This window comes from Pelobates fuscus, chromosome 5 (genome assembly GCF_036172605.1).
Source record: "Pelobates fuscus isolate aPelFus1 chromosome 5, aPelFus1.pri, whole genome shotgun sequence".
NCBI lineage: Eukaryota > Metazoa > Chordata > Amphibia > Anura > Pelobatidae > Pelobates > Pelobates fuscus.
In genome coordinates, this window is record NC_086321.1 from 225,162,411 (window position 1) to 225,188,899 (window position 26,489).

Genomic DNA, 26,489 nt, shown 5'->3' on the forward strand with positions numbered 1-26,489 from the left:
AACGCTCCTGGTTGCACATTCTTTGCAGTATGTTACCGTGTCAGAAAAATGATTTGTAAGAAGCTAGCTGTGACTGTATCTAGCACTACACACTGCCTGGTGTCCGCACTATATAGATGGTCTCTTTCTCTTTCTTTTGGAACACTGGAATGTGGTGTCTCTGACCTCTGCATACCAAAGGAGAGTTTCTGTAATCCGCTTTAGTGGTGTGGATATAAATAAGAGAGACATGAAAGGTGTTCCTGGAAAGACAATACATGTTGTAAGCAGAGTGGTAGCAACATCAGAAACAGGGTTCAGTGCTCAGCATTCTAACCGAAAACTGGATTAGAAATTTAAGGGACCAGTATGTACTGTGATACACCTGTGTAATGTAGAATAGCACACCTGGGTAATCGTTGCTGACAGTTAAATACAGGTTTTGCAGCTAATTATACCAAATGCCCCCAATGCCAGCAAGATGCCTTGGTACTTACGCCAGTATGACCGTATTTATGAAGTACCAAATGTGTAAGATAATCAGGGCTCTTCAGCATCAATTATGATGTACTAAGGGTACCCCTGTACAAGATTCCTAGACCATAGGTTAACTGTAACAACATAGACCATATATTAGATTTAACAAAACAACACATGGAAAAGGGTTCCTTGGGACCTCTTCAGTAACTCTTGAAATTTACCAGCAGTGTGGATACACTTCTACTCTTATCAGTGTTTTTCAGGTGACTGACAGAAGGATGCTGGCATACACCTTCTGGAGCCCTTAATTCTTCACCACCTTGTGGGACATGGGGTTCTTAGAGATATTACCACTGCTCTAACCATCCAAGATATGAGCTTCAACATCTCTTGCTGCTAATTATTTCTCACATAGCAGATATGAGGTGATCTGATCTACAGGCTTAGGTATTAAAACTCCAGATAGCAGTGAAATAAAATCCAATTGGGAATGTTTAGGCCAAAAAAGACAAAAAAACGGATCTAAGAAAACTGTTCACTTTATTCTCAGCATGGCTGTTTTATCTTAAACCTTTCAGTTCAGATTTTAATCCACTATAATTCACTATTTAGTGATTAATCCCTGTATGTCCACTTTACAGTCTTTCCTAAATTAACGGGTTCTCTATTCCCCCTTCCTCCCCCCACACCTAAGAATCTAATTTGCTTCCTCTTTGCAATTATTGTAAGAAGTGTAAATACAAGTAATACCAGAGCCTACTCTGTGTATACCAGTCTAACTGTAGCTGTTTTGTGTTTGCTATAATCTCTAGCCTTTGCCCATGCTCTCCCTTTGTTTTCTATCAATCATTTGGGGGACGTTTGTCAAAAATAGAAGAAGGAAAAAAAGAAATACAGGGCTGTCTATTGCACTCAGAGACTGCCCCCTTCAGTTGCACAGATAATGCGGAATTTATACTTCCAATCCGTTCAACCTGTAGCACCAATTGGCTGACATTGCTAGAGATGGCGATTTAAAATGTAGGTTTTTACATGGGGTTTAAAATAAGCAGAGCCTTCAGCAGTCTCTCTTGTGTTTTTGTTTTCTAGAAAAGAAAAATGCCTTGGTAACTAATGTGAAGTGACCTTGAGAGCAGCCTGCACTGACATTCCTACAGGCAGGTGCTGGTCAGTCATTTACTAGATTAACTTGTGCACGGAGCACATTGATTCTCCTGTTTGAGTTCTAAAGCAGCTCTTGAGTCCTGTCATAATCGTATGTTTGGCCAAGGGTCCAATCACTGTAAAACCAGAAGGTAAGAATGTTTTACTTTTTTTTTTAAGTTTGCATTCAGCCTTATTTAATTCTTAAATCAATCGCAGGCCTTTAGTAGGGCTTCATTATTGCTCTGTTAAGCTACTTTTTGGGGATGTTTAGCTGCTGTTACTAAACATGAGGTTGAAGGGTCCTATGCTAAGAACTTGCCCTGTTGTGTTACTTGAGGTTTAAAAAAAATTACATTGTTTAATTGTTTTGTAACTTGCATGATTTTAGTTTATCAAGAAAACTGATTGCATTTTACTGTTAATGGTAGAAATCTCTATATGTTGTTCTTGCTCAGTGTAAAATAAAAAGCCCCATGTTTGCGTGCAGCTATTTGAAGCTTTATATAAAGATTAATTGTGAGGGCAAAACTCTAAAAGTGGAGCAGTTACCATGGAAACCAATGGTATGCTCCTTTAGCATGCTGTACTTTTAAGACCTTTGCCTCAGAATCTCATTTTACACATAACTGTCACCAATGACTTATCAAGAGTATAAGTTTGTCACTCTATCTCCACTGTTTTGGTAAATATAGATTGATCACCATTCAATTTGCTTCCAAAAATCAAGTTTCTGACTTTTATGTTACTCATACAGAGAATGCTGTAGTACAGAGTTGGTAAAAAAAAAAAAAGTAGATTATATTACACTTGTGTACACAACACATAGCCTGGCCATTTGTCATGTGTAGGTATTGATGGTTTTCTCACATAAGCAAAAACTTACATAGTTTAGGCAAAATTGCAACTGCTAGAATATTTGGCATTTCGTTGATTTGTTTTTTATTTGGCTAACAGCAATGGAAGCCTGCTATGCACAAATAGAGTGCGTGCCAAATATAGAATACAGTAAATGTATGATTGTTATTAGAATTGATATAACTTCAACTTATTTTGCAGCATTTTACAATGTTTTAAAGGAGGGAACAATAAATGAACTATTACATGTTTTGACAGGAACAATAGGTTAATGAGGACCCTGCAAGAATGAGCTTACAATCTAGAGAAGGTGGGCTATAAACAATAGGAAGGTTGGTGGATAGAAAATCCCTGGTAACAGGATGAAAAATTAACAGAGTTGGAAGGTGGAGTGAAGTGGAGAATGGACCCACTATTTAAGTTGAGAGAGTAATGACCGTTACCTTTGGAGGCCATTTGCTATTCTAAAGAAGTGGTTTTGAGGGATTTAGGATTACTTGAAAGTCTGATGGGAGGATGTAGACTGTTCCATAGCAATGAAGCCATTCAAGAGAGGTCCTGTGAGTTAGCAGTACGTGTATGAAAGGAGAAGCACTTGAAGAGCGTCAGAGCGACTTAGAAGGGGTGTACCTGCGAAGCAGTGAAGAAATGTAGTGAAGATAGAACTGTTTTAAAGCTTTATAAGTAAGGGTTAGTATTTTGGATTGAATCCTATAGGGTATAAGCAGTCAGTGTACCAATTGACAGAGGGGTGAGGTATGGGAGGAGTTATGGGAGAGCAAAATCAGCTTGGCGGTAGCATTCATTATGGACTGTAGTGAGGCAGTATGGTTCCTGGAGAAACCAATTGGGAAAGAATTACAGTCATTAGTGCCAGAAGGACACAAACTACACACAAACTAGATCCTTAGTGGCATCTTGCGTAAGTAAGGAGTGGGTTTGAGTATTTATGTTATTTAAATGGCATTGGGAGTATTTGGTAACTGACTGGATATGACTTGTAAAGGTGAGGCCAGAATCAAAGATAACACCATGCAGTGAGCTTACAAGGATGGGTTGATGCACGTACTATCAACATGCAGGGGGAGTGACAGAGAAAGATTATTATTATTATTATTATTATTATGATAAGGAGTGAAGAATATAGTGCTTCTCCATTGTGAGTCTATGAATGTACTTATGTTGAGATATTTATGTATACGTTTGCGTTAAATGGTACTGAAATTCAGAGACCAGTCATTTTACCTTTGATGGGTTAATCGTTGACTTTAGGGTCAGTTTAAGCACCAAACGTGCTTCATGTTAATTAAATGATTTTGAGGAAATGATGCTGGCCATGCAGCCTTGCTAACCAGTGAGAAACTTTATTTAGTCTTTAGTCCCAGACTATGTCCCTGACCAAAGACTGCAAAATCTCCCCTGTCACATATAGTTATCAAGCCACAGTATCCTGTTTGTTTAGGTTTAGGACATGTTTTCCATGTACAAAGGTTACAAGGGCAATGATACAACGGTAGAGCAGAAAAATGAATGACGTTTAAACACACTATTATTTACTAAATTAGAAATATTGGCTGGATTAGCAGAGTTTAGTGTTAGTAACTTAGTTTTGTGATTTTAAATTTCTACCAAAGGCGAACCTGGGAGAAATTTTGCGATATCGGATTTAATGAGCACATCTAATTTTCGTAAAATACAGTGTCTAGTTTAAATTTGGATACCACAAGTGTGCATCCTGTACTCTAGGATTTACCCAGATTCCCTCAAAATGCTAGAATAAATCAAACTGGCAAATAGTCACCTGACTCTCTCTCTCTTATCCTAAAATAAACTGCAATATTTGCTGACAGGAAGCGCATGTTGCTTTGGATTTACTCTATACTTACATCCATCTTTCTGACTTAGGCCTCAATGTAATTCTTTATGATCACCTATACAAATTATCACAAACTGAAAAACTTTTCAAATGATTTATCTACAGAAGTCACCTTGAACATCTGTTTAAAATGTTGTCATTGAGTGCTTATTCCAATAGAAATTCTGCAGTATGATGGAATCTGGGAGCCCAGGCTCTCTGCATTTAGTGTTTCAAATTATTTCCCTTTATTTGCAAAATTAACTTCCTTTTTTTCTTTTTAATGCTGTGAACTAGTTGTGTGCGTTTGTCTATAGAATGTTGTCCTAAATGAAGATTTTGCGAATATTCTTAGTGAACCAGAGGCTCAAACACAATTTCAGAATCGAGAGAGCTCTCTGTGTTGTGTTATTTCAAGATCAGAACTAATCCAGGCAGAGCATTAGTCCATAACATCCGATTAAAAAAAAAATACAAAAATGTGCTCTCAACTGGAAGCCACGCCAATATTCAAAAACTGCTTTTGGGAAGATTGGTTTCGATATGTCACTTTTGGCCAGAATGCTATTTACAACTTCTAACTCTGCATTGTTTGTGTACAGATGAAAAGCAGCCTCTCTGCTTTAATTCTTCTTTTCTTTAGCTAACTTAAACTGACCGTACAGGCATGAGACAGCTACATCTAATTGAAGTGGTTTGGGTGCAGTGTCCCTTTAACCCTGCACATGAAGACATTTGTTGTTTCAGAGAAACTGCAATGTTTATATTGCAGGGTTAAGACTGCCTCTAGTGCCTGTCTGGGAGGTGCTTCCTGGCCTTTAACTCTGTGAAACAATGCTGAATGACCTCACACTTTGTATTAGGACGTCTATCACCTTGAAAATCCCATTAGGAAAGCATTGGTTGAATGCTTTCCCATGGGGAAGACCTAATAGGCGCGTATGCTCATTACGCCACCCCATTGCTGATGGAGGAGCAGAAGTAAGTATAATGTTTTTTAACCCTTTCTTGGCCAGGGTTGAGGGCGAACATAGGAGCAGAGGGATACTATAGTGCTATGAATGCAGTTTTGTATTCCTAACACTATAGTGTTCCTTTAATGATAGCCTAAACACGTGTATCCTCTGTGAGGCACATGGGGTGTTCATTTTATCAAGCTGTAGAAAGGGCAAGTCTCCAGGATTGTTCCATCCTGTATTATGCTTCGTCCTGGATAAAGTAATCCAAACTCCACATGTTTGCAGCTCCAAGTAACTGAACATGTAAAGTGCTTTTTTTTATTTTTTTTTATTTTATAGGCAAGACAATGTTGACTTACAAATCCAAATTAGCATGGTTGGCAAGACACGGTAGAATAACAGTTAAAACAAGTTATATTTTTCATGTCCATTTGTTTTGAGCTGAGACCAAATCAACTAATACATAATTGTTTCTCTGCCTTTTGTCAGCTGATGCTCTCAGCCTATCACTCGTCACCAAGGCAAAACCTTCCTGTGGGAGGCAGTACTGAGGTTTGCCTGGAGACACAAATTCAGTGTTAAAACTTTTGAAATTGGTTTTAATCAGTGAAGGTAAGATGGCACCCAGGCATACCTCATGGAGATTTAGTTGTTATGAAGTGGAAGTGTTCATTTAGCAAACATTATTTGACCAAATGGCTGCTTGCGTTGCAAGTAGAGCAAATTGCACAAATTTCCATGCTTTTTAAAATCTTTTATTTACCAATTATCTAGATCACATTGCCAAAAACATTTGTTGCAATACAATTTCTAAATCAAAAGCTTTAGAAACTTCATAGATTATATTTATTTATTTATAAAATATTTTACCAGGAAAAATACATTGAGATTTCTCTCATTTTCAAGTACCGTATATACTAGAGTATAAGACATTTCAGCACATTTTTTGTGCTGAAAACCCCCGCTCGTTTTATACTCGAGTTAATGTCTGTATTATGGCAACTTACATTGCCATAATACAGACAGGACTGCCAGGCTCATTACAAGCCCGGCGGTCCTGTTGGGGGCTGGCAGGAAGCTGTAACTTACCTTCACAGCAGCTCCTGTCAGCTCCCTTCTCTCTCCTCTGGTCGGCTCCCTCTGCAAGTATCGCAAGAGCCGCGGGGTCAGAGCATTGCCACGGTTTACGAAAAAAATATAAATAAAATGAAAATAATATATTAATAATAATAATAATAATAATATCTACAAATATAATATATATAAAAAAATTAATATTAAAATAATAATAATAATAAAAATGCCCACCCCCCACCAAGGCTCTGCATCAGACACACACACACACACTGCATTCATACACACACACACACTGCATTCATACACACACACACTGCATTCATACACACACACACTGCATTCATACACACACACACTGCATTCATACACACACACACTGCATTCATACACACACATACCGCATCCATCCAAACACACACACACTGCATTCATTATATACACACACACTGCATTCATTATATACACACACACTGCATTCATTATATACACACACTGTAAATAAATATTCAATTAACATAATTTGGGGGGGGATATAATTTTATTTAGAAATTTACCAGTAGCTGCTGTATTTCCCACCCTAGTTTTATACTCGAGTCAATAAGTTTTCCCAGTTTTTTGGGGTAAAATTAGGGTTCTCGACTTATATTCAGGTCAACTTATACTCGAGTATATATGGTATGTCCTGGTATATGTAAATATGTATATGTAAATAAACTGTATGCATATAGTAAGCATGTAAGTTATATTCCTTATTGGATATTATTACTTGGGAAAACCGTCATGGAAGGTGATATATTTATACACTTTTATGCCAACTGCCTAATCTACGTGAAATAAGATGTGTGAATTTAAGCAGCAATCATGACCACAGATTTCTGCGTGAATGGACTCTGTTTGGCCTCACCGGCACTACAACCCCCGGGGTTACATAGACAACTGATAAAATGAAAAACATTATGTAATTATCCTTCCTGTTGTGTGCACGTTTTATCTTTGTTTCTTTTCCTTTACAACTAAAAGTAGATATGACATTTTAATCTCTATTACCAGCAGGCATCCACTGTTTGTTTAAAGCTGCTCTGTCACACAGGATTTTTTTTTTATCTCCCCTCCTCAAGGGTTATCCTCTGACTTTTCCCTTTCAATATATATATTTTTTAATAAATCAGCCCCCCATTCACCTTAAATTGCACTCCTCTTTGCAGCACTGAGTTCTCATTCTCCTGCATCTTCTAATTGCTGGCAGTGACATAAGGTCACTGGCTTTTTTTGCTCACCGTAAATGACATTGATGGTGCACTTGGCAGAAGGCCGTGCATGCCTATTAAGCTGAGTGTGATGCAAATGGAACTGGGAATGGACTGCACTGTCTTGAGGCAATGGAGAAAGGACAGGATAGAGGCGAGCATTGTGGAAAAGTTACCTTGAAAAAGGAAGTGGAGCATGCCTCAAGCTCGACCCTTTTGTCACAATTGTCAAGTGTAGGAAAAATACTTTAGACAAAATAGTCCCTACATTGTACTATGTTTTAAAGAGAAATAGATCCGAAATTAAGATAAGAATAACAGATTGGGAAAGCGGAAGAGAAGAGGAAACAATAGGAGAAAGGTATGTTTGAGGGGACTTTAACCCCATAACGCCATTAAGGCCTACTATGCCGCTCTGCAAAGCAGGGCTCTAACGGTATAAGCACGTCAGAGTACGCCTTAACAATCGTGGCCTTCAGGGAGCCCAGATACCCTCCGCAGCTATCCCAATCACGTTACCAGATCGGCAGTTTAAATCACTGCCTACAGGGGACTGTCTGGATAGTCATGCAGATTTCCTGAGTTATTATTTTTATTATTATTATTATTATTGGTATTTGTATAGCGCCAACTAATTCCGCAACACTTTTTACAATATTACGAAAGGGGTATATTTACAATAAATGAGACAGTTACACAGTGACAAAGGAACGATAGGTAGATGAGGGCCCTACTCATACGAGCTTACTGTCTAGTGGAGGTGGGGTACAAAAACACAATACGGCAACAAGTGTGAAAACCAGAAAACAAGGTGGAAAAGTAGCGTAACTGGAGGTGAGAGAGTGGAGTATGGCTCTTTAGGAGAGCAAGAGACAGATATGGATAGGTATAGATAAGTTACTGGGAGTCTATAAACACTTCTGAACAGATGTGTTTAGAGGGACTTTTTAAACAATTGAAGACTAGGGGAGAGTCTGATGGGGTTGGCAAGCTGTTCCAAAGGGAGGGAGCTGCCCGCGAGAAGTCCTGCAAGCGTGAGTTAGCAGTAAGGGTGCAAGCAGCGGAAGTGAGAAGGTGAGCGGAGAGACCGAGAAGCGGCATATTTATGAATCGGTGAATAAATAAAAGGGGGGCTAGAGATGGTTAGAGGTTTATGGGTAAGGGTTAGTATTTTGAATTTACACCCATAGGATATAGGAAGCCAGTTTAAGGATTGACAGAGGAGTGAGGTATGGGAGGAGCGACTAGTGAGAAAGATCAGCCTGGCGGCAGCATTCATTCCCTATTGTAGCGGAGCTTCTGGGGAGACCAACTAGGAGAGAATTACAGTAATCAATGCAAGAGGTTGCCAGAGCATGAACAAGCTCCTCGGCAGCATCTTACGTGAAAAAAGGGGCGGATGTGTGCAATGTTTTTAAGGTGGAATCGACAGGTTTTAGCTACACTCTGGATATGAGGCGCAAAGGAGAGGCCAGTTTTAAAGATGATGAGCTTGCAAGGATGCACTGATGCAATTACCATCAAATGGTCCTTTAAAGGATTACTCCAGCCACCAAGACCACTTCAGTGATTTAAAGTGGTCATGGTGGTAGGAGTACGTGCAGTGTTCCTTCTTGAAATCGTGCACATACAGAGATATTGATAATTGTGTGTAGGGCCGGCCTTGGGTCTTTAGGCGCCCTGTGCAAACCATTTTCACAGCGCCCCTCCCTGGTCACAACCACTCAGCCATGTATCACTTATGTATAAGGATTTAGTGTTTGTATAGGGGTATTAAATTCAGATTTTAAAAAATGCATTTAGGCCCATGTGTGAATGCTAGTGTGTATTTTTGCAGTGTCACATGCACACAGTCCCACAGTCAGATGCACACAGTTATATACATATACTGTCAAATATAGCCACATAGTTGAAAAGAGACTTGCGTCCATCAAGTTCAGCCTTCCTTACATATGTTTTTTGCTGTTGATCCAAAAGAAGGCAAAAAAAGTTTGAAGCACTTCCAATTTTGCAACAAGCTAGGAAAAAAAATCCTTCTTGACCCCAGAATTGCAGTCAGATTTATCCTTGGATCAAGCAGTTATTACCCTACATTGAAATATTATATCCTTGAATATTCTGTTTTTGCAAGTATGCATCTAGTAGCTGTTTGAACATCTGTATGGACTCTGATAAAACCACTTCTTCAAGCAGAGAATTCCATATCCTGATTGTTCTTACAGTAAAAAAACCTTTCCTTTGCCTTGACCTTTGTGTCCTATGTAAAGTCCGGTTTGTGAATAGATTTCCACACAATGGTTTGTATTGGCCTCGAATATATTTGTATAATGTTATCATATCCCCTCTCAGGCGACGTTTTTCTAAACTAAATAGGTTTAAATTTGTTAACCTTTCTTCATAGCTGATATGTTCCATTCCTTTTATTAATTTTGTAGCCCGCCTCTGCACTTTTTCTAGTGCCATAATATCCTTCTTTAGAACAGGTGCCCCAAATTGCACAGCATATTCAATGTGTGGTCTTACCAGTGATTTATAAAGAGGGGAAATGATATGCTCGTCCCGAGAATGAATGCCCTTTTTCATGCATGACAATACCCTACTGGCCTTGGCCACTGCTGATTGACATTGCACATTGTTGCATAGTTTGTTGTCTAAAACAATTCCCAAGTCCTTTTCGTGTATTGTTATCCCTAATTCGCTTCCATTAAGGGTATACGTTGCTTGTGTATTCTTTACGTCGAAGTGCATAACTTTGCATTTTTCAACATTAAATTGCATCTGCCATTTGAGTGCCCAGTCCTCCAGTCTATCTAAATCCCTCTGCAGCAAAGTACATAGTCCCAGGCGCATAGCCACTTTTTACAGTCTTTAAGTTGCATGCATACAGCCATACACAGTCACAAGCAGACAGTAAGAAGCAGTCACACACACAGTCAAAGGCAGAAAGTCTGACACACACACACACACAGCCTGGACAGCCTTGGTCCAATAACAGGCTCCTCTATGAGCTGTCACAAGTGACAGCTGCAGGGAATTGGCGTTACTAACATATAACGCCATGCTGTACTCTTACACATGCGCTCGAGTTCAGCAGTTATGTCGGCTCCTAGCGCTGAGCTTGAGAGGACCAACCGCCAGGGACAGGTTCAGGTAAGTAGGATTCACCTTCAGCTGCCTCCCCCCCATCCACCAGAACCCTGTGGCGATGCATTGTTGCGCGTCTTTGCAAATTCTGCAAAGTCCTAAGACCGTGATGGTGACATTTTTTTTTTATGTTCAATATTTTATTGAATTTTCAAAAAGGAAAAAGAAAACCAGACAAACGAGCATAATTACATCGCATAAAGGTTACATCATAAACAGTGCATGTTGTCGTCAAACATTTTCAGGAACCTATAAAAGTGTTACAATATACATGAACTGCAATTGTTCCCGTTTCTCGTTCATCTGATGATTATAAAGATTTACATATTTTAACATATTAAGGGGGGTATGGGAGGGGAAGAAAGGGTGGGGCAAGGGGAGAGGGGTCGATCACTTTCCTCAGTGTTTGCTACTCCGGGAAATGTAGGTGGGTGCGATGGCTTGGTGCTATGTTGGAGTACACCTTCTGGTAGCTTTGCACCATGCATCCCATTTTTCCCATGCTGTTTGCCAATATTTGTTTGTGGTTCTTAGTCGTCGTGCTGCCTTTTCGTATTTCTTAGTGGTGTCTATTGAGGTGATGCATTGGTCAACACTGGGTGGGTTTGTGTTTAGCCATGTTCTGCTAATTGACGTGAGTGCTGCTATGACTATGTGGTAGGCTAGGTATTTGTCGGCCTTATGCATTTTTGATGGCAGTACTAATAGTAGGTACGTTTCTGGCGTATGAGGCATTGTGGTACCTGTTACCTCCAATATGGCTTTTGATATACCTTCCCAAAAGGATTTGAGCGCTGGACATGACCACCATATGTGGGTCATTGTTCCCGCTTCCTTCTTGCATCTCCAGCATTCAGCTGATTTGCCTTTATCTGTTTTGTGTAGCCTGGTTGGCACCATATACCATCGGTACAACACCTTCCTGCTAATTTCTACGTGGGATGCATTCAGAGTGAGGTGTTTGTGTGCAGTAAGGGCCTTAGACCATGTGTCGCTTGAGAAGTTGTGATTTAATTCTTTTTCCCATGCTCTTACATAGCTTAGTGTCTCTACCTGCTCGTCCTTCTGGAGTAGCTTGTATAACACTGACAGCATCCGTTGGGGAGGTTTGCGCGTAGTGCATAGATTTTCCATATCAGTGGGCTCATGGCCCTGGTTTTGTGACTTATGCTGTGTCATATGTTTGTGCATCCAAGACTGTAGTTGCAGGTAAGAAAAATATGCTTTATTTGGGATATTAAACATCTCAACCAATGTTGGAAAGTCCGTTAGTCGGCCTTTCGTCATTAGCTGGGAGATGTTGTCGATGCCACATCTGTTCCACACTCCACAATCAAATCCGGGGATCAGGATTTTGAGAGCTTGGATCTGTAGAGCTTGGGAGATGTGTGTCGCTGTGTATTGTTTTCTATAGTAGTTGTCCCAGACATGGAGTGTTGCCTCCGTTGTGGGGCATATGTCTGTGTATTTAGGTCGTTTATGTTTGGGTATCCATATGAGCGTGGGTAGCATAGTCCCACCTGTGTGTGCCGCCTCTATTTGGCTCCAGATCTGCGGTGTTTTGTGGTGGAAGGTGGATATGAGTGTGTTTAACATGGCTGCTGTATAATATTTTCTCACATCCGGTACTCCCATTCCCCCTGCCTTAAAGGGTCTATATAGTATACTTGCCGCAACTCTGGGTCTTTTCCCCCCCCAAATGAATTGGTTCAGGACTCGTTGGGCTTCTGTGAGGAAATGTATCGGCACTCTAACCTGAAGAGTCCTAAACAAGTATTGTAGTTTCTGCAGAACCATCATTTTCACTGCCGCGATTCTACCTAACCAGGAGACATATTTCCCTGTCCAGCCTTGGAGTTGGTATCTAATGTCTTTTAATAATTTTGTGTAGTTCGCCTTGTGTAGTTTATGCAGGGACGGTGTGAGATTGATGCCTAGGAAGGTTAGGTGGTCGCTTTTCCAGTCGTATGCATGTGAGCTGCGTAGGACTGCTAGTTGGTCCTCTGCGATATTGAGACCCATAGCCTGCGTCTTGGTAACATTTAATTTGTAATATGAGCAGTTGTATTAAGGATTGAAGAGCCGGTAGAGAGATGTCAGGTTTAGCCAAGGTAAGCATGACATCGTCTGCGAACAGAGTAATCTTAGCTCTCGCCTATTTGGATCCCTTGTATGTTATCAGAGTCCCTTATACTTTGTGCTAGTGGTTCCAAAGCTAGAATGTATAGTAGGGGTGACAGTGGGCAGCCCTGCCTCGAACCGTTTGAGATGTGGAATGGCCTGGAGGAGAACCCCCCGTTGACTGTTTTTGCTGTTGGATTGTCATAAATTGTTGAGACTAGTGTAATGAAGCTGTTTGGGAACTCAAATTTCCTTAGTACTGCTTTTAGGTATCCCCAGTGTAGCCTGTCAAACGCCTTCTCCGCGTCCAGTGACAGAGCCACACTGGGTTCCCCCGTTTTCTGGATCTTGTGAAGGATGTTGATCAATTTTCTGGTTCCATCCGATCCCTGCCTGCCTCGAACGAAGCCCACCTGGTCGGCATTGATTAGGGATGGTATAATGGTACCTAGTCTGTTGGCGTATATCTTCGATAATATTTTTAAGTCAGTATTTAATAGTGATATGGGGCGTAGGTTTTGGCATTTGTGTGGGGGTTTCCCTGGCTTTGGTAGGGTGGTTATGTGAGCTATTAACAGTTCTTTCGGGATAGTTCCTGTGGTGATAATGTCATTGTATAGTTTTTCTAATGTGGGGATCAAAATATGTGCAAAGGTTTTGTAGTAGATATTTGTGAACCCGTCCGGGCCAGGTGATTTCCCCTTTGGGAGGGCTTTAATCGTGTCTGCAATTTCAGTTTGGGTAATGTGATCCTCCAGCAGTTTTGGGGATTGTATTGGTAATTGTGGTAGTTTAATGTCGGCTAAGAATTTCTCTATGTCCGTGTTTGTGGGTTGGTGTGTTTGTTTGTCCGTCCGTAGGTTATATAGAGTCTCATAGTATTCCGCCATCATGTCATTTATAGTCTGAGGGTTATGCACTTTATTTCCTTGTGAGTTTACAAGATATGGTATTTTTGCATTTTGTCTTTTGTGCTTCAGAAGCGCTGCTAGTGTTTTCCCTGCTTTGTTACCTTGGGTGTATGTATTCAATTTTAACCTATGTGTCAGAAGTGCTGTGTTGCGCAATTGTATGTCATTCAGTTTCTGTCTCAGTTGGTCAATGCGGAGTTGCGAGGATGGGGATGGGTTTTGCGTATGTGCAGCAGTTGTGTCCCTTAGTGCTCGCAGGAGCTCCATGTACTCTGTTTTTGATCGTCGGTGTAGATATGATGATTGGCTTATGAGAATGCCCCTTATGACCGCCTTGTGGGCCTGCCATAGAGTAGCAGGGGAGGTGTCCGGTGTGTCATTAGTGCTGAAGTATGATGTTAGTTCGTCTGTGAGTTTGGAGCAGAACTCCTGATCATATAGTAGGGTGTCATTCAGACGCCATTGTGTAGTCCCACGGAAGTTGAAAGCGTCCCTTAGGGATAGATGCACCGGGGCATGGTCAGACCATACAATATTCCCTATCTTACTGTGTTCTACGTGTGGAAGCAGGTTCCCAGATGTAAATATAAAGTCTATTCTCGTGTACGTGCCATGTACCGGGGAGTAGAATGAGTATTCTCGACCATTGGGGTATTGGGACCTCCATGTGTCATATAGATCATGGTCCGTCAGTATTTTCATAATCTCTGTCGCTTGTTTACGTAATTGTTTGAGTCTGGGTGATTTGTCTGTTAATGTAGTATCAAGTTTAGGGTGCAGTACGTGATTCAGGTCTCCACACAGGATTATGGACTGTTTTTGGGTAGTGTGAATTTTGTTGAGGACCTTATTCAGAAAATTTCTTTGATTAGTGTTGGGTCCATATACACTCACCAGAGTGTATAATGAGTTGTTTAGTGTACAGCCTAATATCAGGTATCTGCCTTGTGCATCTTTTTTTAGGGTTAGAAGTTCGAATGATACTGATTTGTGAATAAGAATGGAGACCCCTCGTGACTTTGTGGAATAAGTTGAGTGGTATTGTACAGGGTAGTCCCTACTGGCGAAGGCCGGAACCCTGTTGTGGACAAAGTGCGTCTCTTGTACGCAAAGTACGTCCACTTTTGCTCGAGTCGCATCTTCAAGGAGAAGCCTCCTTTTGTGTGGCGTGTTAAGGCCACGAGCATTTATGGTTTGTATTTTCATACTTTACTTATTGGATTTTAAAAGGTTGCTTTTGTGTTTGGGCGGTATGCCCTGATTTGCATTGTTTCGTTTTTTGTTTTTTTTTGGTGGTTTTTTTGTTTTTTGTTTTTTTATCTTGTGGGGAGTTTTGTCCCTCTGCCTCTTATGTGTTTTATATGTGTCCCTTGGTAGGCCACTTTGATTGTGGTAGCAGATCTTGGGGCCATTGCCTCTATAGGGTAGTTGATAGTGGTGTGAGTTGCGAATTGTGTATGTTATCGTTAGGAATTTGAGCGATCGTGGTCTTGGTGGGGTTAAGGGTAGGTGACATAGGGGAGGTGGGATAACTATGTACATGGTATCTCCTTTGGAGATCTCGTGTGGGTATTCCACACTCGGGGAAGTGGAGAAATTCCTTTCCTCCATTTGCGTGGTCGTTGGCGCCCTTCTGGGCTCGGTTTAGCTCTTTTATTTGGCTGCTTTCGCTTACATAAGGTGCACGGGCTTGGGTTCGGGCCTGGGACCGGGGTTTAGTTGCGGCTCTTGGGGCTCTTTAGTATCTCTGTATTGTCATGTGGTTCGTCATGGGTGTAACCAATACGTGTGGCTTAGTATGTTATGGTCTGTGGGGCCCGTAGGTGAGTAGGGGGGTCGACATATCAGTTAGCATATTAACACATTGTATATACCACCTAACTTCCCCTTGCTCAAGATTCCATAACGGATCTTCCCCATTACCTCCCATCTGACTTGCCATCGTCCCCCACCCCCTCCCCACAAACCCCATACAAGCATTCCCTCCCACTCTATCCCCTCATTTTTATCCTGTCCCTTCCCCAGTTGCTTTTTCTGTCTAGTATACCATGTTTCGTTCCCCAATACATTACATTTTTATGGTACATGTCTAGCAGGCCATGGTGTTGTATTGAGTCTCTATTCTTGGGTTCCCCGGCTCTGTGGAGCGACACATGTCCTGTGATGCGTGGTACGAGCCGTGCTCGGGGATTCTCACCTCGATGGTGATCTGAAATTTGGGGGAACTGCAAAGATATTTGGCACACTCACAAATGTTAGTCCGGACCCAGGGGACTCCGCGCCGGTACCGGCTCTGCTCACGCCTCGTCACAGGCCGGCGGGAGGTCCCAGCTCCGTATGAGTAGTCCACATGCGGCCTGTCTGTTCCATTTGTAAGCATAAGAGAAGGGGAAAGGGGAAAGAGAGCCAAAATAAAAAGTACATGTTTCTTCTTGGGGAATACCGCTCGTGCATGTTGAGTCAAAGCTGTGGGTTCTGCCTCGGTCTCTACATCCGCACCGGCTCTGTTTGCACTTCGTCGCCAGTGCGGCTCGAGGCCCAGTTACTCAGGCTGATCGGGAGAGACCGGGAAAGTTATATTGGCTCTCCACGTAGCACCTATTTCAGGGGGGGAAGGTGGTGTGTCCTGTTCTCACTAATGCGGGTCCGGGGCTCCCACCGCGGCTCCCGCTCTGCTTGAGCCTCGTCACGGGCCGGTAGAAGACCCGGTCCGAGAAGGTTAGGTTTTGAACAGTCTATTCTTGACCCACATACCTCTTGCCAGGAGATGGTTACACAGTTCGTGTTGAGTGTGTGTAGGCCCGGGACTCCCACGTCCACCCCGGCTCTGCTTGCGCCTCGTTGTCGGAGTGGCGTGAGGCCCAGAGTAATGGCGGTGATGGATTCTCTCGCCCTTTCACAGAGGTAAGTCTCGTGTTCTCGTACAAGGGTATATAAGGGAGGCCCTGTGGTTGTGCCGGCTTACCTCGATCGGGGACCCCCGGTTCGGTTCCTGCTCCGTTTACACTTCGTCACAGTTTACTGTTTCGGCGGGAGGCCCCGATCTAGCGATGTTTGCCCGGCCCGGTCCCATTGAGTCCGTGCTTGTTAATTTGATTTTGTCTCAGTCTCATAAACCAGTGAGTCAACTGGCTTTAATGTCCTTTAGAGGTTTTCTTCCAGTCGGGCTTGAGGTGCCCGGACGATTTCGTTTGGTGTTCGGGTGCCTCCACAGGCAGGTCCCAGGCCTTCAATTGCTTCAGGCCTTCTTCGGGGGTGGGTATGATAGTGGTGTCGCCATCTTTAGTGATGATAAGTTTGGTGGGAAACCCCCATCTGTACCTTAGGCCTTGTGCGCGTAGTGTGGTAGTAATTTGATGAAATTCTTTCCTCCTCTTGAGTGTTGTCGCTGAGAAGTCCGCAAAGATTTTCACGTTGGGGAATTCTGTTGGAGGCTTCGCCCTCATCTTGCTCCTCCGGAGGATTATTTCTTTGATATGATAGTAGTGGGCGCGCAGGAGTACATCCCTCGGAACTGACTGCGGGAGGAAGCGAGGTTTCGGGATGCGGTGCACCCTGTCTACCAGCAACATGTCCGTTGGAGATTATTTCGGCGGGACCTATCCTCGAGATCCGCCAGTTTTTCTTCCATGTAGGTAAGTTTCGTCTTTAATTGTTCCACGGTCCCTGCTAGGTCGTTGTGAGCTGTTGCGAATTCATCACACTTATCTTCCATGTGGGATGTCCGCTTCCCTAGCTCTTGTATGTCCCTCCGCATGGCGTCCGCTGTGTGCTGCCATGTGGTCACTAATTTGTTGGAGAGAATTTCCAGTGCTGCTGTGAGGTCTGCCTTCGTAATTGGGGCAGAGTCTGCTTGTAAGCCGGGTCCCCGGCCTTGCATTCCGGCCTCTGAGCCTGGGTCTCCGGTGTCATTTGCGGCCTGGTGCGACTCAACCAGCTGTGGCTGTTTCTGGTTGAAAAAATGCATCTTGTCCGGTTTGGCCGAGTTCTTTTTGCTTTTGTTGTGAGACATTTTGTTTAAATTCTGTTGGATGCAGCGTTATGTCGCCAGATTAAAGTGGATTATGTGCCCAGGGTGCCAGAGCAAGAATTCATGCGGCCATCTTGCTCCGTGGTCGGCCACGCCCCCGTGATGGTGACATTTTAATGCTGTTTTGTATTCCCATCTTAATATGATCTAAACTTTTTGTTCTCGTTTTTTTTCTCCCTTTTTTAATTCATTACTCGGCTACTTCCTCAGCTTGGAACATTCAAATAGAACTTCTTTATTAACAAGCGGATTAGCTGCTGGAGATTTCAACGTTTTAAGTTCGCTTATCAAATTAACTTTTATGTTTTATCAGTTAAAAAAGAAAAAAAAAAGTTTCAAGTGCTTAGATAAGACTTTTTAAGTGATTGATTCTTACCATAGGCTTTATACCCTCCAAACAAGTGGAAACTAATAGACTGACTCCAGCCAGAGGGTTTGGGAGGAAGGACCTGTAGATAAGCCAAGGTTAATTGCACATGCCCTTCAGTAGAGTCCCCATGTGACTTGTAAATGTGCTGTCTATCACCTAAAATAAATGCTTATTTTGCTTTTTATAACCTCTCCATGTGAGTCATTTACATCGGTTTCTGTTACTCGAAATGTAACTAGCATAGAAGTCTTATGGTGAAACAATCAGGGCAGTATGCTGTTAAAACTTAGATTTATTTATTAAGGGTGAGGTGCTGCCGCAGATTCAGGGAATTTGCTGCAAGAAAGGGACATTTAGCACTTTTTAAAAAAATTATTACTTTTACATATATATATATATTTTAAATTCTTTATTTTTCTGTGCAAAGCATAACAATACGCTTGTGAAAGCCACGACAGCTGTGACAAGCGAGACAGCAACAGTGTTAAACATCATTGTGGCATACAATTGACAGCACAATTGTATGATAATTAGGTGAGAGATCAGGTTGATATATTTTGTGGCACATTTTATAATATAAAACCTAATAAAAGTCATAGGGTGAAACAAGCTAGGTTAGAAGATGACCTGTATGTACGTAGCAGATAACTAGCCTATTAATAACAGGAGAAGAGAAGTGTCAGGCATAAAGGGGTACACAGGCCTGTGCTGGGTCTTGTGGAGATCAAGCTGTGGAGGCTGCAAAAGGGACTGGAATGCGTCCTTAATGGTGAGGGAGGGATGTAAGCAAGTTCTACTGGGCCTTCCCTGTCGCTGGGTTTCCCCTCAGCCTATACCCAGCTTGGGAAATGTCGGCATTATGCAAACCTTTTTGCATTGCGTTCCTGGTTAGGGTGCTCCCATGCTCTCCAGGTGCCCGGATTGCCTGTCGTTGGGGCAGTGGATGTGTTTCCCCTCGTTGCCATTTTGAGGCCTTTGGTGCTGCTGGCATGTTGATCTTTTGCTGTGGGCTTCGTTTTGGCTGCCGAGGTGAGTAGGCACCTGGATGTGGGTGCGTCGTTCTCTTCTTCTCCCTCTCCTGCCTCTGCCTGAGGTTTATTGGTGTGTCGTGCTTGACTCTGGCTTTTGTGCGCCGTTGTGGCTTGTCGTGTGTTGAGTTTCGTCGCCATGGGCGATACAGGGGGCTCCGGGGTGGCGTAATCGCCAGTCCAAAGGGGGGTGGGGGGAGGAAACGAGGGCCCATTATCAAGAGTCCAGTCGTGGATGGCGTCGGAGGAGCGGCCGCCTCCTCCGCGCCGTCCATGCTTGTAGGCCGCATATGGTACTCGGGTGATTCTCGCTGCAATTTTGGCATGTTTGGTACCCGTTAGTTCGCCCAGGTGTCACCAGTAGCTTAGTGGCCTTTGTGAGTTGTACAGCCGCTTTAGATTGGGGATTATATCCCTTTATTCGCCTTGGAGATCATTTTAAGAACAAATTTTGCCTATAATCTCAGTTTGAAGACAATTTTAGTATAAAAAGTCTAATATGCCATAATTATTAGTCTAACGCTCCATGAGGGAAAATGTAAATAGTCAATGGAACCTGCAATTTTAAGTCAATTAGAAATTTAAAAAATGTAAACATTTTAAAAATCAATAATCTTCCATGACAATTTGACTAAATAGTACTGTGGGGTTAGGAATGCAAATATGTGTTCCTAGTGCTATAGGATAGTGCAGATGTTTAGGTGTCCAGTGAGTGCTTGAGAAAAGTGAGATTTACTTAACTGTTCTCCCTCGCCCCCTGCCCTCTCTGGCTGACTGAGATCATCAATCCGTTGGGAAGCATTGGGAGGCTGTCTGTACGACGACAACTAGAGGAGTGTTACCTAGTAATGGAAACAGTGCAATTTATGCAAAAATGCTACATTTTACATTACAGGGGGACAATGACAGAACTATTGAACATAGAGCGCTTCATTGCTATTTATGGTCCCTTAATCTGGTTTTTAAACGACACTGCTTTAAACCTGTGTTCCCTTTTAACAACCTAACACATCTAACATGTGGGATTCCCTAAGGCTTTCAGAAGTATTCATCCCTTAAATGAGAAGGAGCCATGATTGGTCAACAGGTCCTTGTATTTTGGTTATATATTTTATGGTTGAACACATTTCAACTTCACGTATTCCCTAGGGCAGGGCTAGGCAAAGTTTAAGCAGCACTGTGCCAAAACGTCATTGAAGTAATTTGATGTGCCGGTCCTATTAATTTATTTGAAATTAGTGTGTGTGTTTGTTGCCATATACTGATTTTGTTATGTGTTGGTGCTACAGCTGCTTTGTAGGTTTGTATTTGTGGGTATGTAGACTGTTTTATAAAGTGTAGGAACATGCACAGTTTGTGGTATTGGTGCTACCTCTAGAATGCATACTACAATTGCTCACAGTTACACCCAGTCATTTTTGCAATTCATTATCCAATTCACCTCACATTCCTGTTGTGTAGGGAATAAACCATTACGTGTCTGTCATCCAGTTGACACAACGGACAGGGGTATGCATAATGCCCTGATGATACCAACAAGCACATGTGCCTGTTTACATTTGTGAGTATGATGTGCTCATGTGCTAAGCCCAAAATTCACTCACTCATTCTCAGAAGTTGAGAACTTGCTTTATGTGCAAATGTTGCCACTGCTGTGAAATATGATCTCTTAAAAGGACACTCCAAACACCATAGTGGCAGCGTGATCTAGTGGTAATGGTGACTGAAGTGCCCTGCCAGTGTAAGTAGTCAAACTATTTGCAAAAATTTTTTTTACTTCGTAGCACTGGGCCCACCAGATGCCATTCGCAGCCTCTCTGCGGCTGGAATATCTCTGTCTGCAGCGCTTAGCTCATTGACTGAAAGTGATTTTTGTGTGATAACATGTAAATTGGGCTGAAACATTTCAAGCAAATAATTAGGTTAGTGAATATAGTGATAGCTAAACCATCTATGTTTACTGGCATAAAGGCAATTCAATAGATGTCAAACAGAACACAAGGTAGCTATGTACGATGCACACTTGCATTATTTGAGAGTGCCATGTCTCTGTAAAATCTTATTGGTCATGAATTTCTCCATGTTGTCTTTAGCTGAAAAATATATATACTTTTTTTCTACTGTTAACATGTACATGGCATTAGCTTGGTGGCATTTTTTTTCAGCTTCAAGAATACCTTTGTGACCCATACTACACTAAACAGCCTTACTTATCATGGAAATTGTATAGACTGGTACGCATGGAGTACAGAATGTGTTTATTCTTTTAGGAAAGGCACATGCTAAGCTGCATGATCTCTCTAATTTCCTTATATACTCTGGTAGTAGTGTCAGTGAACTAAATGAATATTAATCACAAGCATGCTGATACAAGTGTATGAATGTACAAAGAGACTGCAATTAGCATATCATTTAATACGTATTTCAAATTAATCAGCTACCTTAAAAGAAGTGAATGTCTGTCAAGGATGTGCAAGAGGTGAATCACTCAGCGACTGCACCTATTGCATTCTAAACTAATAGTATGCTGTATGAAAAGGCCTCATTACTGCTTGTACATGACTGTGAGTAATTGCTTGGCACTGGAATCAAGGAAGATTTTCCAAATTCAAGCATTCTTACACCAGTTACTGAGAAATACAATAAGGAATGCTTACTGATGTCTCAGTGAGTACATCTAAACAACCTCAAAGTGTTTAAATTACACACTGATTTTCACGACCTTCGACCACTTCAGGTTCCTACTAATCAGGAGCTTTCTAACCCACCGACTCAATCAAAAAATGGCAACCAACACGCTCACTCCCTTCGAGAAAATGTGCATGCACACCCCGATACAACGAGGCCAGATATCTACTATATACACCACACCAGCACACCAGCACACCTGATGCCCTAGCGTACACCGCGGCATGGGAAAGAGACATAGGCCCCCCCGCAGACCCATTAGACTGGCAAGACATATGGGAAGCCACGGCAGCGATCTCCATATGCGTAACACACAAAGAACAAGCATACAAAACCTTGTTCCGCTGGTACATCACCCCTCTACGATTGAAACAAATGCGCACAACACTCTCTGACCTATGTTGGAAGGGATGTGGCGAGCAAGGCACATACATCCACCTGTGGTGGAACTGCCCTCGCATAGCCCAACTCTGGTAGGATATAATCCAAATGGTCAACAGGGCATTACACTGCAACCTCCCTCAAGACCCATGGCTATGGCTCTTATCTAAACCCCATCCAACCCTAACGAGAGCCCAAAACAAAATGTCGTCTCGGATCGCGCTGGCCGCTCGGAGAACCATCACCAAACACTGGGGAAGCAACTCTGTCCCGGCTACACCAGAGGTGCTGAAGAAAATAAACAAATCTATGGAAATGGACAAACTATCAGCATTAGTCCATGACACCATAAACTCACACCATAAAATATGGGACCCATGGCTAACCAGGACCATACTGCACCCTAGTCCCACAAAAACCCACGAAATGACTCCTACAGCCAAGAACATCCCCCATCTCTCCAGCCCCACCCCCCTCCCCCTTCGCCAATCCCCCACCTACCCAGCCCCCCCACTACTCCCCTCGGCCTACCACACACCTTTCCAGCCGCTTTACCCCCCACTCCCCACCTCCCGCCTCGACCCCCCCCCCCACACACATGGGGATGACCCCCGAAGGCAACCACAGACTAACATACGAAACCATCCACCCCGTCCAAAAGACAGACAACTCCTACGCAAATCCACCCCCACCCAAGTAGGGACACACATCACTAAACTACCCTACGCAACAAGACAACGACAAAAGTGTTCAAGAAAAGCACACGACTGCAAGATGACAAACACACCCCCACCCGCGAGAGACACAACTACATTAAGGCCCTTGAGACACAGGAATCACGACATGGGGTCCCAAGCTTCGACCTACATGATCCTAACATATATTTGCACCGACCTCCTCCGCACCGTTGAGATCAAGAGATACACACTGTGAAGAACTCAGATTCACACAGCAAAACCTAGTACCCCCCAACTAACCCTACTCTCCTCTAGATACCCCAAATCATACCCCAAAACTACGAGAGAACACAAAATTCAGACACAAACTATGGAACTCATCATAAACGAGCGAGGTGACTCCCCACCCACCCCCCACCTCCTGATACACCCACAAGAACCTTAGACCACATTACAACAATTCTGATCAAAGTACGAAAACAGATACACACGCCAAAGACACACAAAAACTGCGGCTATTAAACAATTGTAACTATGAAGTGTGACACGACGCAAACAAAAAGGAATGTTTAAATGTAACCATGACAATGTATGAACCCCTTGTTTCTCTGCAGTACTACCCCCCTTGCTTTCTCTTCTGTACCCCCCCCCCCCCAAGAAAACGAACAACATCTTTGAAAATAAAGAATTTATATAAAAAAAAAAAATTACACACTGATTTATTTTGTGTGTGTTTTTTGTTTGCTTTCTGATAAACGCAATCACAGAATCTCTTTGTACCCTCTGAGAGGGACAAATGTGAATAATTTTTTTCTTAGGTGATGAATTGTATCATTGTTCTCTTCTTTGCCGTGCCATTGCCTTTGCCAGTAACTTCTTCCTACTAGTCTTTCTAAGTACTTTGGTGCTTCATTGTTGTTCCAACATGTTTTTCCATGCCGAGTATTTATATAGTTGTCTAGGTTGATAAAAACCCACACTAAAGTCCATTAAGTAATCATACAACTTTTGTACATGTTTATAATGTAGTTATGATTTTACTTAATGCTGCTTCGTAGCACTAGATGGCAGCACATCTATTAATACTAAAACCCAAGTTTAGAAGCCTGTGCAGTGACTGCTCTGCATCCCATAGTGTGTATTTCTTGTTTCCATATACTGGCTAAGTGTCCTCTAATGATTTCCTATGATGTCTCTCTGCAGCAGCAGCAACAGGAGACACTCAACTACCAATAGCATCTACTGGCTGCTTGTAACCATCTGTGAACAGCATAAAGTATAAACTTGTATTACAATATCTAGGCTTTAAACTAAAATATTTAGTTACAATGCCAAGCTGGATTTATTTCCAAATGCATTATCGGAGACATGTTTCATAAGCGATGATATTTTTACAGGTGTGTTGTGTGCTTTTATCTAATTACTCAGTAAGCCGTTGATTACAGTGCTGATAGGAGCAGGTCCCACGGATGTGCATGAATGCATAGCTTGGCAACATGTTGTGCATTTATTCATGTAGTTACCTATCATATGGAGTTAATGGATGGGAGAGTCAGTGTAGATTTATGTACCATGACCTTTTCATGTGGCTGAACTAGTTACACAAGTTAAAATTGTCAGACTGGTTCATATATTGCAGTGATATTTCCTTTATATTTTTTTTCTATGCTAATGTTTTTTTTCCCCATAAGTAATGTAATAAAATATGCATTACTTATTTTTTTTTCTTTCAATTTGTGTTTTATTGGATTTTGTACACACAAAATACAGCTGTACCGCAGTATGAGCGTAAAAAGGTGGTATAAACCAAAAGACTGAGCGCAACCCTCAGGCAGATACCAAGTTGATATGCTCAATGTTAAACAACAAAAAAGTGAACAGTTTCCTCTATAGCAATGAACGCTATTTTAAAACTGGACGCACCTCCCGTTATTGCAGCTTGTCAAAAATGGGAGAAAGATCTAAAAATAAAAATTAGCAAGGAAAATTGGTGCGCAGTATTACATAGAACAGCTAAAATTATTCATTGTTTGAATCTACTTGAAACATTGTACAAAGTTATAGATAGATGGTATCTTGTCCCCACAAGATTAGCTAATATGTATAGCTCGAGCTCACCATTATGTTGGAGATGCAAACAGAAGTTGGGCTCTTTCATACATATTTGGTGGGAATGTGAGATTGTGAGTAAACTATGGCTGGAAATTTTTGACATTCTTGAAAATCTAATCCCTAAGCCTATTCCTAAATCTCCAGAAAACGCTATTTTACATTTAAATATCGAATCTTTATACCAGAAGGACTTGACTATTTATATTCATTATATGGTAGCGGTAAAGATAATAGCCAGGAACCGGAAAAAGGAATTACCTTTTTCTTCAGATAAGCTGTTATCTCAAGTTAAGATTCAACTGGGAATGGAATCACAGTTGGACAAGATATATGCCAAAGATCTGAAGAATAAAGAATATAGTACTTTTTGGTTAGAGAAACTATAACGAGAGATTATGGCGGATCCTGAGTGACAGAGTATCCAGGCCACAGCCAAATTTAAACAGGCGGATTTTCCGCATACTGACTCAAAGGCGAGCCTGGAACTCTGAGATTAAACCATAGAGCTCCTTACTGTTCTCCTCTTGGCATGAAATTTGTTGTATTTGTTTGTTGTGTTATGGCTTTTATATGAATGTGATGGATTTTCAAATATTAATGTTTTATGTATGAAATGTCATTGTTTATTTTGTCCCTTTGGAAGTATATTTGAAATACAATAAAATATATACAAAAAAAAAGATTGTAAAAACAATGAATCAACAATAGTCATATATGAGGCAATACATGCATTACGACAACTTTTAGTACAATATGAGGTTATGCCTTATTGGAGAGACCTGTGGTGTCGGGCGACATAAGCTAGTGTAATCTGCTCCTGGGTACGGTTATATCTCTCCAGTAGGTATCGTTCAGTAGGGAGCAGAAAGGAAACTGAAACTGAGGAAAATAAACTAATCTAAAACACAAATTATGGCATCTGGGTAAGAGTTACTTTGTTCATCCCGGCTAGAGTGAACTATGTGTCACTAAACAAGTGTCAAGATTTCCTGTGATAGTACTGATGGAAATGGGCTTGGGATTGTTCGTACCACTACCATATATGCACAAGGTGTAGTCCGATTCAGCGCTTCGCGCTGGTCTTGGCCTTAGGGGGCCCATTTTAGGTCTGTGTCTGGCAACTGTAGGCGCTGGAGAAAGTTCACCTGGTCCCCAGTGGAGGGTAAGGTAAGTGCTTCACTTCCTTGCTGAACCACTAATGATCCATCTACCCCCCACCCATTCTTAATTTCTGCCTCCCGCAGCCGTCTTGTGACTGGTGCTAGTTGGCTCTTTGCTGTTAGCACACCACCCATATATTGCAAGGGTACATCCCTCCAAGCAGACACTTTCAAGCTTTCTAGAGTGGGACATTATGGCGGAACTAGCCGCAATGTCTTTCATCACTGCGATGGTATCTCTTGGTGCTTCAGATGCGGCTTTGCAGATC

The 26,489-nt window shown here is 42.0% G+C and overlaps 1 protein-coding gene across 1 annotated transcript in view; it reads left to right on the forward strand.

Annotated features, from left to right (window-relative positions):
• The first annotated feature begins 1,541 nt into the window (after window positions 1-1,541).
• KANK1 (KN motif and ankyrin repeat domains 1) overlaps window positions 1,542-26,489 on the forward strand; it is a 148,075-nt gene continuing 123,127 nt past the window's right edge. The window contains exon 1 of the mRNA XM_063455077.1: window positions 1,542-1,754. The gene's annotated coding sequence lies outside the window, so the exon portion shown is untranslated. The remainder of the gene's footprint in view (window positions 1,755-26,489) is intronic.